Consider the following 15,477-nt stretch of genomic DNA (forward strand, 5'->3'; position numbering starts at 1 on the left):
GATCCTGAAGGAATCTCAAGAAGAACTCCTAGAGGAATCTCTAGAGAAGTTTTTGGAGAAATTATTAGAAGAATCTCTAGAGGGATTCCTGGAGGCATTCCTGGAAAAATTACAGGAGGCCGAAAGAAATACAAGGATGATTTCTTGCCCAGGAAAAGTTTCTGAAGAAATCTCAGAAGAAGGTACTGAAGAAATCACAGAAGGGAATCTTGGAGAAATCCTGAAGGAGTCAGGCCGTCAATTCGGGGAGGAACTCCTGGAGGAATCTCTGTAGCTAGGTTCTGAAGAAATTACAGGATGGACCCCGGAAGCAATCCTAAGAAAAATCCCTAAGGGAGTTCCTAAGCAGTTCCCGGAAGAAGCCCTGGATTAATTCCTGGAGCGATTTCTGTAAGAATTTCAGAAGAAATCCCAAGAATTTCTGGGTCACGTCCTCTTCCTGCCCCTCCCCCCTCACCCCTGGCTACGCCCACGTTTCTTTTGGGAATCTGTTCGGTTCTTTTTCCTCGCGGGATCGCTTTATTGATTCCTCCAGGGATCCCTCCAACGATTCCTTCCGTAATTGTTTACGGTGTTTTTCCTGCAATTCCATCATTGATTTCTCTTTCATTTTTAACGAGTTATGGATTTCTCAAAGGATTTCCTTAGAATTTTATTGTGAGGTTCTATTGGGGATTAATCCAGGGATTCTTACCGAAGTTCCTTAATTGATTTCTTCCGATTTTTCTTTAAGCATTTCCTCCGAAAATTTTCTTATGGGTTTCAGTCAGAGATTCCTTTCGGGATTTTAAGAATTACTTCCTTAACAGTGGGGATTTCTTCCAGATTTTTTTCTGAGATTACATCAGGGATTTCTTCAGGGTTCCCACTTTTGACTTCTTCCTAGGATTTCTTCTGACATTTCTCCCGGGATTCTTTCATGGATACCCCACGGGATTTCTGCCTCGATTCCTGTCGGGATTCCTCCAAGGATTTCTTGGAGGATTATTTCAGGGATTCCTCCCTGAGTTCATCCAGCGATGTAATCAAAGATTTCTTTGTGAATTCCTCCTAGATTATTCCAGGGATTATTCTTGAGATTCGCCCACCGATTCCTTGCGGGATTCTTTCAGGGACACATTCACGATTCCTTTAGGTTTTTTTTTCGAGATTTCATTCAGGGATTTCTCTCAGGATTTCTTCAGGGATGTTTTTAGGGTTTTCTTCCAGGACTCCTTCAAGGATCCATTCTGTGATTTCATCTTGCATTCATTTTCCTGGGCAATGAAAGCTATTGCGGAAAACCTTGTTTAAACCCCAAGTAGGAACTGCGGTTGTAACTCCACGAGAAACGTACTTACTTTCAGTCCTGAACCCCCATGGAGGTGCAGAGGGCCGAATTGAAAGATCTCCACCCAGGGGGATTGCCATCCATCGCCTTAACCAGTGGCCAGGTCAAATTTCTGTCGACTAACAATAGAAACATAGAGGCAAATTTTCGGAATAATATCTCTTTACTTAAAACCTTTACAAATAACGGGAAGAGCTCAATGATTTCAGGAGAAATCTCAGGATAAACTTCTGCAGATATTTTATGAGGGATTCTTGCCAAACTCAGAAGAATCTCAACGAAAATTTGTGGGGGAAATCTTGTGAGGACCTTTTGAAGACATCATAGAAGGAAGTCTTGGAAACCAAGACGAAACCTTGGATGGAGTAATCTCTGAAAACCGGCTAGAAAAATCCCGAAAAAAGTTCCGGCAGAGATCTCACGAGAAACTCTGTGAGCCGTTCCACTTTAACTCTAGATAAAATCGCGGAAAGAACTCTGGCAGAAATCCCTAGAGATTGTCTTAGAAACATCATACAAAATCCGCGGATAAATTCATAAAGAAATGCAAGACAGAACCGCAACAAAACCTTTGAAACTATAGAGGAATCTCTAGGATAAATTTTGGTATTTAAAAAGGAATCCTGAAACTTCTCCAACAAGAAATCTTGGATAGAACTTCAGTAGTAATTCTTAGAGGAATTAGGGATAGAATGCTGGATGGATTTATAAGCAAATCTCTCCCTGATGCTTTGAAGAAAAGGTAACGCTTGGATGAGATTTTGATATCATAGTTTTTCTTTAGAGTTCATCAGAATCCGATTTCTGATTTATTTTCCAACATTATACTGCGCCACCATTGATACTAATTGTATCAAAAAAAATGGTAAGAATAAGAAATATAAAAACTTATTTGGTCCTTGGCATTGTCAATAAATCTATTCCATCAGCAGCACTGGAAAATCCTCACGTTTTCTTGGACGTTTTCCTCACCTGTGATCATCTCGTCTCTAGCTTGTATTGGTACCACCCAAATCCCACTCTCGTATCCTGGATAATAATCCACCCTCTCGCAAGTTCGCTCATTCTCAACCAGCAAGGATACCCATGTCGCCTCATATCGCCAGAGCACGGCAATCCTGCAAACGCAATCCCTCTTCGGTGCACAGTTGGAGTTTGGCATTCGTGGAAATCGGCCGCACCGCTAGTAGTTCGTTTCTGGCTGAACTGAGCTCTCGGTTGTGTCTGGTGGACTTTGAAGAGGATTAATTCATTTAGCTACAGTTGGGGTACGGAGTGTGAGGTAGTGTGCGAGTGTTGGAAGTGGGAGTAGATTTCCCTCCCACTAGCTCCCCCCTCATCTTTTGGTGATTCTCGGATAAGCACTCGGAAGAGTCCAGTAGTGGTGGAGTTGATGTTAGTTTCGCTTCGTTTCTGAAGGATATCGTTGAGGTGACACAGACTGCACTGCCGGAAGTACGAGAGGTGGTGTTTGAAATGAGTTGCACCCCTCAACTGGGAGGCGGTCGGAATAGCGAGGAAAAAATGATGATGACTAATTACACTCGTCTGGTTTGGTTGTAGTGCACGTTCATAGTGAGTTTATAGTGCTTCTGCGGTGGAGAAAACGGAAGAAAGTTGTAACGAAAAGCTGAAATTTCTTTTGTTGGGTTGACTCGGTTGAAGATTGTGGGAGGATACTACAAGGATTAAAAATTATGTTTCGGTTGTGGTTTACAGGAAGTGCCCTGAATTATGAAAATTTGTAATTATTCCGTGTAATTCTGAAGCATCCCTGAAGGTGCAGTTGACCCTTTTATTTGGAAAGAAGAGTAAAGTTTGTGATAGCGAAGGAAAAATATCAGAATGCGTTCTCCAAGAGTGTCTCTGTTGTTGTGAGCCCCAACAACCACAAGGTGAGCAAGTGTATGTGGAGGAATTCATCCTGAAGAATGATGCTTGAAAGTGAAATACTCCTGGATGTTTCCTGCTGCCACCAGTACCGTTGATGATTCGACAGCGAGTGATAGCAACAACGCTGCTGGGGAATAAGACATTCTCGTAAAAGTACTGGATACAAACATACGATTTACCCCCAAACCATCTGAAAAGTTTCCGTTCTGACTGGATACGCAGGTCCTTGTGCTCGGTTTGTTGGAACCACCTGACGGTCTCTACTTTTGAGCTCGTAAAGTGCTAGTACCGCGACAGTTACGACAGCAATTATAATTAAAAATTTCATCAACACACAAAAAAGTGGGAAACGAAGGAGTTTAGTGCTGCCTTCGGGCGAAATAACAGAAGCAATTAAAATGTTGCGTGGAAAATTTTAATTTGTGGCGGTGAATGACTCAGTACTCGGAGCTCGACGTGGAAATATTTTGGAAAATATATATCAGCGGAGGACGTTACGTGCGTCGTGTTATTAAGCGTTTACATTTTGAGCAGTACCAAGAAGACAAGTGGTTTGACTGTGGTGTAGAAGCAGTTCCGAAAAGTGAACAACAGCTCCTGTAAAGGATACCATGTCACCTGATGTAGGGGTTTGCTGTTTTCAAGGTAGGATTCTCGCGTGATAAAGGAGTATTATTATTCACAGACCTGCTCGACAAAAGTATGTGAGAACATGCTTTAAAATTAAAATACCTAGCAATTTGAAGCGATTGGCAACTGTAACAAGTTTTATTTCCTGTACAAATCTTGTGGAACTTCTATTTATGTTTTACTTGAGGAATTGTGTAGTGACACAATGTTTGAAAAACACCATATAGGCATTACAAACTTACCTACTTTTCAAACGCTTTTGACAAAGACGATTTTACTGGATCTCTAATGTTCATCAATTTGTGTACGAAATAATAATAAAGTGTTCATGACCAAGTTCAACAAATTAAGCTAACTGGTCTTAGCCACTCAGTGGCCTAGTGGAGAATTTTCCGTTTGACGAAAAGTTTTCCCCGACTGGAGCGGGAATCGAAATCGAACCCACACTCCAAGGTTTATGAGACACCTAATCGACTGACGCCGCTAACCGCTCGGCCACGAAGCCCAAAATGTGTTACTTACTTTTTTTTCTTAGATCTTTTTCTTCTGGCTTTGAATTTCAACAAAAATTATTCAATTGTGCACTACCAACCTATTAGAAGATTGAAAAACCACGATTTAGAATAATGTTCATTACCGAAGCAAAGCACAGGTAGCCGTACACATCGTAGTTGCTACTGCATGATTGACCAGGAATTCGGAACCATTCCGGGGATATTCCGGATTGTGCTGGAATCAGGGGGGTGTAAAAATGACTAAAAGTGATTATTTCGTATGTTATTGTGTTTAAACCATCGATTTTCAGCAAAATTTTTGTTGCGAACAGTGAAACACAACTGCGATAACCAGACTTGAATAAGTTGACCCATCCGGACCACCGTGACAGATTCCGCGGGGTCTTTTTGGGGACACTTCTGGATTTTAACCTAAACATGCCGTGCGACATATCAATCTTCTTAATTTCGAATGACTGAGTCAGAAACAATAGACTCAAGTCTGTATTAACTAATATGTCCACCCTGGAACATCTAGCATAGGTTCCACGGGGGCGTCATCGGGAACATTTCTGGTTTGCAGGAACAGGTTCCACGGGTGCCACTCAATAACACACGAAATAATCACTTTTAGGTATTTGGCCATTTAACCAAGAAATGATTTTCTATTAATACGTGGGTATAAACACTGAATGGTATTTATTGCACTTAGTTTGAATATTTTCTATGTGGTTTTTAAAAGTTAAGTTTTTATCTAGTAACGGTCCCAGATACTTAACTTCGTCCAAGCAATTTATATGAGTTACCCTCATAGTGACTTTCAATTCAATCAAAATTGGATCATATTTTAGCCAAGATTGAACAACTGTTGGACCCACATCGAATAACTGTTAGGTCTGTGTTGGGTTTGGTGGCCAAAACAAGATTAAAGCCTGAGTTTGTGCATGCTAGCTGAGGCTTAATTGAATGATGTGTGCCGATGGCTACCGGGGATGACGAGAATATCTGAATCATATCTGAAATCGAACATTTTTTGCTTTCACGGCGCGATGTGATGTTAATGTGTTATTAATTTTTTTTATGAATATGGCACGGATAACTAAAAGTGATGTATCAGTTGTTGTTCTTGTTGAAATACCTGTAAATTTCTACATAAGAACAAATTTACGAAATGGAACACACACGCCTATAAAGAAGGCTCAATGATAGTGAAATGCAGCCCCTTTCTGAGCTGTGGACACGCAGAACCTCATGCTCTTATTCCCATAATATTCACAACAGTGAACCACAGTTGAGCGGTAAGCACCGCTGCCTGTGAATCCTAAAGTCGTAGGTTCCATGCTGGATGTTGGCATTTTTCCTCAAGAAAAAGGTCGACAAATCTTGTCTAACCGGGGCCCGTGGCGCAGTGGCTACACGTTCGCTTCATAAGCGGATAGTCATGGGTTCGATCCCAGCCCCGGCACTTCGTCAGTTGCTCTTCCCCTCGAGAGCGGCTGGCACTTGACCCTCTTCTGAGCTCTCATAGCTCAAACGGACCCGGATAATTTAATATCGGCGAATGGCAACCCATAATGGTAGACCCCCAATCGGACTGGGAAAGGAACAACAGCCACACATCATTTCATCATCGTGCCCATCATTCCACCAAGGACAGGGTAGATAAATGAAAGCAGCACAAAGGCAAACCAGTTCGATACAGTAGAATAATAATAGAATAATAATAGAATACATTTAGGCGCTGTACAAAGTGTAAGTGCGGCCGCCAATTGGAATCGCTCAGGTAGTGCCCTAGTGGACAAAAGAGCTGTAAAATAGGTTAAGTGGTTAAGAATAAAAAAACTTGTCTAATGTTGTTTTGATCTTGTTATATCTTAATGAGCTATTGTTGAGCAATTCTTCATTACACTAACAAAGCTAGTATGTAATGAAAATGTTTGACAATTCTAAGGTCATTTTGACAGACCGCACACATGCGGGAAAAAGACGGATCATATATTCTAATTAACCGATCTCGTTGCCGTCCTTTTCATGCTCATGATACATCTGTCATAATGACGTGAGAATTGTCAGTCAGTTTGAGGTTAGGTTCGTTGGTGTAATAAAGAATTCACCTTGCTAGGTTTTGCTATTATTTCTGATCTTTTACCTCTTACAACAATCAAACCAATTCTTTAATACACCAACGAACCTAAACTCAAAATGACTGCCAACTCTCAGGTTATTTTGACAGTTGTAACATGAGCTTGAAAAGGACGAAAACAAGATCGATAAAGTAGAATGCCGTAAAATGGGGTGTTAAGGGAATCATCTTCACACACTACTTTGAAAAATCGCCAAACCGTATACAAATTGATTTACTAATTCCAAATTCGCTTCAAATGTGTGTTGGGACTAAAGGCATACTATAAGGATTACCACTCATGAAAATACGTTTTTAACTGGACAATAGACATCAAATACAGAACGGCATTCCTTTTTCTCAATTTTGCTACCATTGAAACATTCATTTGTGAGGTCAGAAATATTAATAGGAAAAATATGTGAGTAATCGTTAGGTGTTCTGCAATTCATTTCAAACAAATCTAGGGTAAAATATTTGATGTAACTAAATTGGTTTTCGAATACTGACATTTTTTGTAAAAAAAATCTAGTTTCATAAACTGGTGGGGTGTTAGAGGATTAAATTTTTCATTTAACTTTTTTTTTATCATGACGTTTAGAGGCGATTGATTCATTGTATAACAGTTACTATTTTGAATAACGTATTACGGATTTCATTTTGGGTCATAGACATCCCAACAGTTATAATGGATGATAAATTTAACTAATACAATACATATCTTTAGAAACAAGTGTCAGATTGATACATATAATTAGAAAATTGGTCAAATATTTATTACTCAACGCCGCAGTAGTCCCCATTTTACAGGAGTGTTCTTTAGGTGTTTTGTTATGTTTTAACGAAGACGTATTCTTCAAAATAGATTTTCCGGCTGTTTTCTTATTTAAATATTATTAATGATTGGCGCTCAAACCTGACAGCATTTTGAAAATGTTGAATATGCTCACTTGTTCCAAGTATTATGTAAACCAGACTGCCACTAACTCTTGCAAAAAAAAGTATTTATGAAGATGACTCATGGCTGCTAAAATATTTCAGAATCTAAAATACGACCTATTAGCGATGCTCCAGATTAGAAATATCAGCCAGCATTGAATACACAGTTTACACCCTGGGCCATCTAATGATGCTTGTATATAAAACATTTCAATGTAAATGAGTTTTTAAATGAACAAAAAACTGTAAGTACACATCCTTAGTTTACAACCTGTTAATTAGTCTGAACTATTCAATTTGGTTGCTCTAAATAGTAACTGTGAATAATGTGTTTGTTAATAATTGTAACCACTCTCAGAGAACTTTTACATTCATTCCCTTAAATTTCTTAACACCCCATTTTAATATTTTCCAAAAATTCACACAATTTGTTAAATATCTTCAATTTTTCCAAAAAATCGTCAATTTTTTTAAATCTATATGCGTAGCAGGCAACAATATAATGATCGGACCTCTTTTCCTGAAAGTTTTAAGAAGTAGAACCCATGAATTAATGGGGACGAAAAAAATTTCCGTCCCTTAACACCCCATTTTACGGTACCGTAAGAAAACAACACCGAAACAAGTATCTGGGAGCAATCCCAGGAAAAGTCTCCATGTTTATGAAATTTCCTGTGATGAACTGTTGCAGAAATCACAGGAGGAATTTTAGGAAAAAAATCGGAAAAATCTTTGGTAAAATTATGAACCCGTTGAAGCTTCTGTAGAAATCTCTGATTAGAATAGAAATACCGCAAATCTGGGTTAAGTTTTGTGAAAAACTTTTGGAGAAATTCCGAGAGAAAACCCAAAAGATCTTACAGAAATCCTAGGAGGACAACGGGGACAAATCTTTCTCATTTTAACCCGACAAGAAGATAATTTCAAACATATGTATATACTGTTCTCTAAAATTAGATACAGTTCATTTCATATTGAAGTTTTCCTTTATCAATCAAAAGTGCACTTGTTTTCTGAACAAATTGATTTGTTTTTTTCAATTGAATTTAATTTTCTGTCTGCAATATATATTCAAATAACAATCTCGGAAAATTTTGGACGTAATTATGGGAAGAATTCAGTGATAACTTTCGGTAGGAACTTCTGTAGGAATTCTTTGAGAAACTTCTCCTGCTATATACGAAGAAGTTTCTGTAGAAATTTCGAGAATTCCTAAAGAAACTCCTGAAAAACTTTGAGAGATACCCCGCGAAAATGTCAGGATTGAATCTCGTAAGAAAATCCTGACCAAATTTCGGAAGGAATACCAGAAAATCCTGGTAAATCTCTTAATGATATTACTGGAGCTTCACCGCAAGGAAATTCGGAAATGTTCTGCAATACTTCTGGATGAAATGTTGGGAAAAACTCGAAGAAAATTTTCAACAGAAAGTCCTGCAGACATCCCTGCAGGTACTTTTGCAGAACCTCCTAGGAAAGCAGTTGCAGGCACTCCTGGAGGAATTTCAGGATGAATCACGAGCTACACAGCTAGTTGCGTTCGGTAATTTTTACCGAAATCTCAACTGCTGAGCGTTCGGTAACGGATTTTTACGGAATTCTGTAAAAAATACCAAATTTCGGTAAAATCTTATCGTTTATCTGTCAAACTCCAATGAAGTTCGGAAAAAGTTGCAAGCTTTACCGAATTTTTCCTGTAAAACAAACTAAACGCTTGAGATTTCGGTAAAACATTACCATAGTCGGTATTTTTTTAAAGTGTGTACTCGAATGAAATCGCAAAAAATCCTGTCGAAATCTGGGGAGCTTTAAAAAGAAATGCTTCGAGAACCGCTGGAAAATTTGCCGTCAGAAACTGTTGCAGAAATCTCAGCATAAATTCGATGAAAAATTCTTGAAAGAATCACAGGACTCTATGGAATTCCTGCGAGGGATCCTTGGTACCAGATACCAGAAACCAGATAAAGGTATGACGCCAGGAGAAATCCTAGATGGAATTTATTTAGGAATCCTGGATCATTTTCAGAGATGAATGCTGGAAAACATTTTTCGAAGAATCCATACCTATGACAAAACACTGAACTAATATAGAATCCACAAAAAGAAAACCAAAAAACGCACTGATCGGATAATTCCATTTAGCTAGTTCTCTGGGTTTTCCACCAATTACAGCACTCTTACAGATTGGCATCACCACAGCCAATCAAACACAAACTCTCACTGAACGTTAATTCTGAGTAGGAAAGTACTTCTCAGTATTACATGAACTTGCATCAATTTTTATTTATTGAATTACTCGCTTGTTGCTCAATGCTCGTAGATACGGTAGTTGACTATAGTGGCCTTGCTCTGTTCAAGAATAATATCTGCTGATGTGCAGCATTATTGTCTTGACAAGGTTAGACGCCAATAACATCGGTGTTGCATGAAAACAGATTCACTAGGGTAAATGTACCAATAGTGGTGCTATTAGTAGCTCCTTGTAGTAAAATAATTAAATAAAGCTGATAATACCACAAAATAAAAAGTCTGAAAACGTTAATCGGTAGTTTTTCACTTTAATTTGCTAGGAAAAATGTAAAAACCATTGTTTATTTAAATTTTTGCTAATAAATCACTTGCACCAACTATAGGTACACGGTTCCTATTATGGAGGTAAAATTTAACATTGGTTCCTATAGTGGCGCATCCCATTGAATTCTTATGGGACCCACCACTATAGGAACACTACCACCACTATAGGTGCAAAGGAGCAAACAAATTAAGGAAAATAATTGTTTAAAAAAGGTTTTCGGCAAATAATGAACACAAAACTTACTTAATGTTATTAATTATGTATGATGCATTTATTAAAAATGTCAATTGCAAGCATTTTGGTCGAAATAGTGCTAAATTGCCACTACCACCACTATTGGTACTACCTCCACTAAGGGAGCTTTTACCCTAGTCCTCTAACCAATCAAAAACCTTTTTTTTCATTGGATCATGAATGAAAAATGGCCAAGGCCAAGGTAAATTCCGCTGGTAAGCATTTATTTCCAGCATCAGAACGGTTATTCCCGGTTTAGCTCCTAATGTATTCTTAAACAGAACATACACAACCCTCAGAATCAGATTGGGCACAAATAACATCTAGCAGAATAAACAAATTCGAGCATAGGTTGGTTTTGAAAAATGTGCTACATTCCATTAGGACATTACCATCTGTGTGTGTCTGCCGTCGGCAGGTTCCGGAATCCCAGAAGTATACTTCTGTTTCTCCTACGGCAAAATCAATAACAAGACGAGAGTTATGGCTGCGTCCTATCCCACTGGATTTGGTATAATAAGCGTTATTTATCCTGTGCGAGATGCCTGCTTGCTGCAGTCGAGCAAAACGGCTTCCGTACGGGCTTAGCAAGCAGATCTCTCGGACTGCCGCCGCTTCTCAATACGAACCGAGTCGTTTACAATGGCACTGACACGGGCGGTGATGGAGGGAAAACATTTTGATTACTAGCGCGAAAAATGGCCCAAAGCCGGGAAAAAGAAAGCTGTTACGGTTAACTGATTTTCATACAACAGGCACCATTTACGAGCTTTCGTCGAAGCGATGAACAGATTTTCTCTTTTTTTCTCTGTGCTGTTTTTTTTTTCGTGCTTGGTCCTTTTTCATCATTGGTTACGAAATTTATGGTATCACGGATTTGCCAAGTGGAGTGGAAGTTTGGCTGTTTCTTGTTTGTAATTAAATCGAATCGAATTTCCCGAGGTAGGCGGGGGTAGCTGGCAAAAGTTTTGCCCTCATTAGCATGCTGTACCGAATTTTAAATTAGATAAACATAAGCATGCTCCAGTTCATAATTCAATAGAACAGTCAAAAAGAGCACTCGATCGCTTCGAAAATCAACACACCCGACAATTCAAACAAAACTTCTGTCATACCGGACTTCATAAAATAACCTTTTTTATTACCCCTGAGCTCGAACGGAATACAGCGAAAGTCAATCATGCAAAGCAAAAACCTCAATCAATAGCTGACGAGTGGGCGATGGTGGTTTCATGCCGAGTATTGAACTTTGAAACGTACCTCCCTGGGTACCCAGGTTGTTGTAGAATAAATATGCAAGCAAATATGTATATTCATAGAGATGATGGTGCAATGGATACTGCAGCAGAGTAGGAAATACTTCTCTTTTCCCATCTGTATCCGATGGAATGCGATAGAAAGCATTTGCTAATAGAAACGCACATGTCTATCAATGACCATCATTGAGGCAATTGGTATACTATACGGTATTGGCAGGAATGCTTGAATGAAGATAGTACTGGGCTATTATTTATTATCGAATAACTTATTTGGTATACTTTAGTAAAAGCAAACTTGAATGTTTCACTCTCTGGGGGTTGTTTCAGAGGTTCCCTATTATATGCTTCCAGAAATTCATCTGAATGATTTTTCTAGGAACTTATCTTAGGATTTATCAAGGAAATTCAACTGGAATTCCTTAAGAAAATTCACTCGTGATTTTTGCAGAGATTTCTCCCTGACAGATAATTGAAGGCTTCTGTTTTTGGGTTTCCCTAGATTTTTTTCCCAATTTGCTTTGAACAGCATGCTGCACTTTTGCTTAGACACATTTGTTAGATACTTCGTCACTCCTTTAGATGGCACAGTACAATACAATTTTGTGTGATGACATGACTCCAAACTATTCCAATATTGGTTGTGCTGAGTGGCAGCCCAGGTATTAATCTGAAGCTCTACCCAACACTTCGATACCGGAATAGCTGGCTCAGGGCCAATGAAGTCATGTTATGCTCCAGTGCGAGCTAACTCTTCAGCCAATTCATTTTCAGCGATGGAAGAATGGCCAGGTACCCATACAAAGCAACTAGCGTTTTCTGAATTCCGCTCCACGGTTTGAGTTCGATAAGCGATAACTAACTTCGACTTTTGGCAAGTGCTTCAATAGCAGCTTGGCTATCTGAACAGAAGTATATTACTTTGCGCATTACGTACTGCTGAAGCGCCGATTGCACTCCGCATCAGGGATTCCATATACATATAGGGGCTGTCCATAAACCACGTGGTCATTTTTTTGGGATTTTCCAACCCCCCCCCCCCCCCCCCCCCCGTGGTCATTTGTCCATACAAATTTTTTTATTCGTCCATACAAAAAGGTCATTGGCCGGACCCCCCCCCCTCATGACCACGTGGTTTATGGACAGCCCCATACAGATTTGTCTGTATTACACAGATTTTTGAGCATCCGTACAGATGTCATGAAGAGCTACTTTATTTTTGTATGGGATACAGATTTTTCACCCAAATTTTGTATGGGATACAGATTTTTGAATAGAGCGATACAGATTAAAAAAAAAATCATTTGGCATCCATATTAGAACAAAGATTTCGACCGGAAAAACGGTGCAGTGACCAGTGATGTCATTTATTTATTTATTTATTCGTCGTCAATCATATGTAGACTTTTTGTTACAATTATGTTTTCTTAACCTAACATTATTTTTTTAGTAACGAGTTACATTCAATTGTCTCTTAAGCTTAGCTTTCGACATACCGAAGTCAATGGACTCACATTGTTCATTATATATCCTCATAATTTGATTTATAGGTCCAAACATGGCATAATTAGTTCGATAGTGATTAGTAGAAAAAATGCTGCGATTTCGTAATTGACGAGTAGGTGCATAAAAAATCAATTATGATAAAATTTCCTGTGAATGAACTCGGTTGGATACGATGTCATTTATAAATGTCATTTATAAAACCTTTTTATCCAGAGATTCCTTCATAATTTCCAGCAGGGATTACGTCAGAGATGCTCTCAAAGATTTATTCACAAATTTCATGTGATTTTTATGGTTTCTTAGAAAATCTTCCAGAGATAACTTAAGAAGTTTGTATAAGTAGTCCACCAGAGATTCTATTGAAATTTCTCGCCAGAAAAGGTCCAGGTATTCATCCAAAAAATCCTGCGGAAGTTCATACAGAGATTCTTTCAGGACTCCCTGCAGGTATTCCTCCATGCATTTCCCAAAAAAATATCAGGTCATTTCCTTCAAAGATACCACTACGAATTTATCCACGAATTTCTTTAAGAATTTATTAATTAATTCCTTTTGAAATATCTTTAAAAAAAAATCTGGAAATTTTCAAAGATGCTAATCAAGGCATTTCTCAAAGTATTCTTACCAGGTTTTCTTCAGCAATATGTACGCAGATACCTCCAGGAATATTTTCATGAACTCCTTCAAGCATTTTATCGATGAATTTCACCATAAGCTTTTTCAACTTCTCATTATACTAGGAATAATAAAGTAGTAATTCCACTTAAGCTTTCCTAGAAGTTTTTCAGGTATTTCACCATAAAGCTCTTCGAATACTCCTTTAGAGATTTCATTACGAATTTCCCAAGGATTTCTTCAGATATTCCTCGAGAGTTTCATTCATGAGTATTTCCTGAGAAAATGTACAGGAGTTTTCTTCAATATTTTTCTCAGGGATTCTTTTAGATCCTGCTCAAGATACTTCTGAAATTCCGTCAGAAATTCTTTCAAAAATGTCTTCAGATACTTCTTAGGATATAAATGTCTTCAGAAACTTGGGCGATTTCTAATGGATTTTTTCAAATGTTCGTTCATGGAGTTATTTGAAAATCTGTTTTAAATGATTTCTTCGGTAACTCTTCTAAGGGCTCCTTCAAGAGTTCCATGAGTAGCTGCATCAGGGGTTCCTGTGGAAATTCCCACAAGGATGTTTTTTCTAGAAATTGTTCCTGTGTGGCTCCATCGAACTCCAGGGGTTCATACAAAGATTTTTTTAGGAGTTCATCAGGGATTTGGAAGTCTATAAAATTCTCTTTAGAATTTCCTGGATGATTGTCACAAGGGATCCCTTATTATTGAAACTCCTGGAGGTTGGAGATTTGTGGAAGAAATACTTGAATATTTTTTGAAAGAGATTTTTGGACATAAAAATCACGAGACATCTCTTAAAGCAGCTTTTCTCAAACTATGGGTCGCGACCCACTGGTGGGTCACGGCCTGATTTTTAGTGGGTCGCAAAGGCTTGGGCGATATTGTAATAAATGTCCTTATAAACGTACGTCACATGATATTGATAGCCATTTTCTAATATACAATTACTTCCTTGGAAAATTGGCAGAGTTTCTAGAAATTCGTTTCATACTTTTGTATTATAAATCTTAGTCTCGTGTACACTGAATATTGAATCGATCATAAATCGATTATGAAACTGTGAGTTTTCAATCAAAAAGATCAGAATAACATTTTAGATTTTACTTGTGTTCTGGAAAAAAACAAGTTCAAGTTTTTTCTTGCAGTTTGTATTTAAAGTTAGATTTACACGCTAAGTTCAGCAGTTAAAATATGTATATAAAAAATAGAAATACCAAAAATTAGCCTAAAAATACCAAACTTCGACAAGAAACCTTACTTTTACCGACCTTCAGCAAAGATATACTCAGTAAAATGGATCAGAGATGAGCCAGCCTAGGGCTGCAAATCTCTTAAATAAAGATAATAATAATAATAATAACTCAGTAAAATTCTGCTGAATATCGAAAATATAAATTTTTATGGAAATAAGGAACAAATGAAAAATGATTTCAACAAAATAGAGATAAAGTTAGTGTGTAAAGGATGTGACTAGAAATTTCAAGGAGATTCATTTGAACATCCAGCAATACTATAATTTTAAAAACTTTGAAATTCTGCAGAAGCATGAAATTGCAACTATATCTCCAAAGACTTTGTATAAATTGTTTTTTTTTTGTTTTTTAGAGTGTGTGAGAGAATACCTAAGACATGTTTTTTGTGTTGCATTGGAGCCAGATCTTTAGACCAAGAGTATACTGAAGCACCTGAATCTTACTCAGACTATTCGAAAAAAAAAACGAAAAGAGCAGTGTAAATTGAAAAAATAACATATTTTTTAAAGTGAGAGTGCTACATAACAAACATATGAAAGTGGTAGAGTGTATTTATTCAAAAAGGCAGACCAAATTTGCAGAAAAAATACATATTTGTGGTGGGTCGCCAAATCC

General features: G+C 38.0%; 1 protein-coding gene across 1 annotated transcript in view; it reads left to right on the plus strand.

The window, feature by feature from the left end:
- Window positions 1-2,465: 2,465 nt before the first annotated feature.
- LOC109430547 (uncharacterized) overlaps window positions 2,466-15,477 on the plus strand; it is a 776,197-nt gene continuing 763,185 nt past the window's right edge. The window contains exon 1 of the mRNA XM_062852938.1: window positions 2,466-3,868. The gene's annotated coding sequence lies outside the window, so the exon portion shown is untranslated. The remainder of the gene's footprint in view (window positions 3,869-15,477) is intronic.

This window comes from Aedes albopictus, chromosome 2 (genome assembly GCF_035046485.1).
Source record: "Aedes albopictus strain Foshan chromosome 2, AalbF5, whole genome shotgun sequence".
Classification (NCBI taxonomy): Eukaryota; Metazoa; Arthropoda; class Insecta; order Diptera; family Culicidae; genus Aedes; species Aedes albopictus.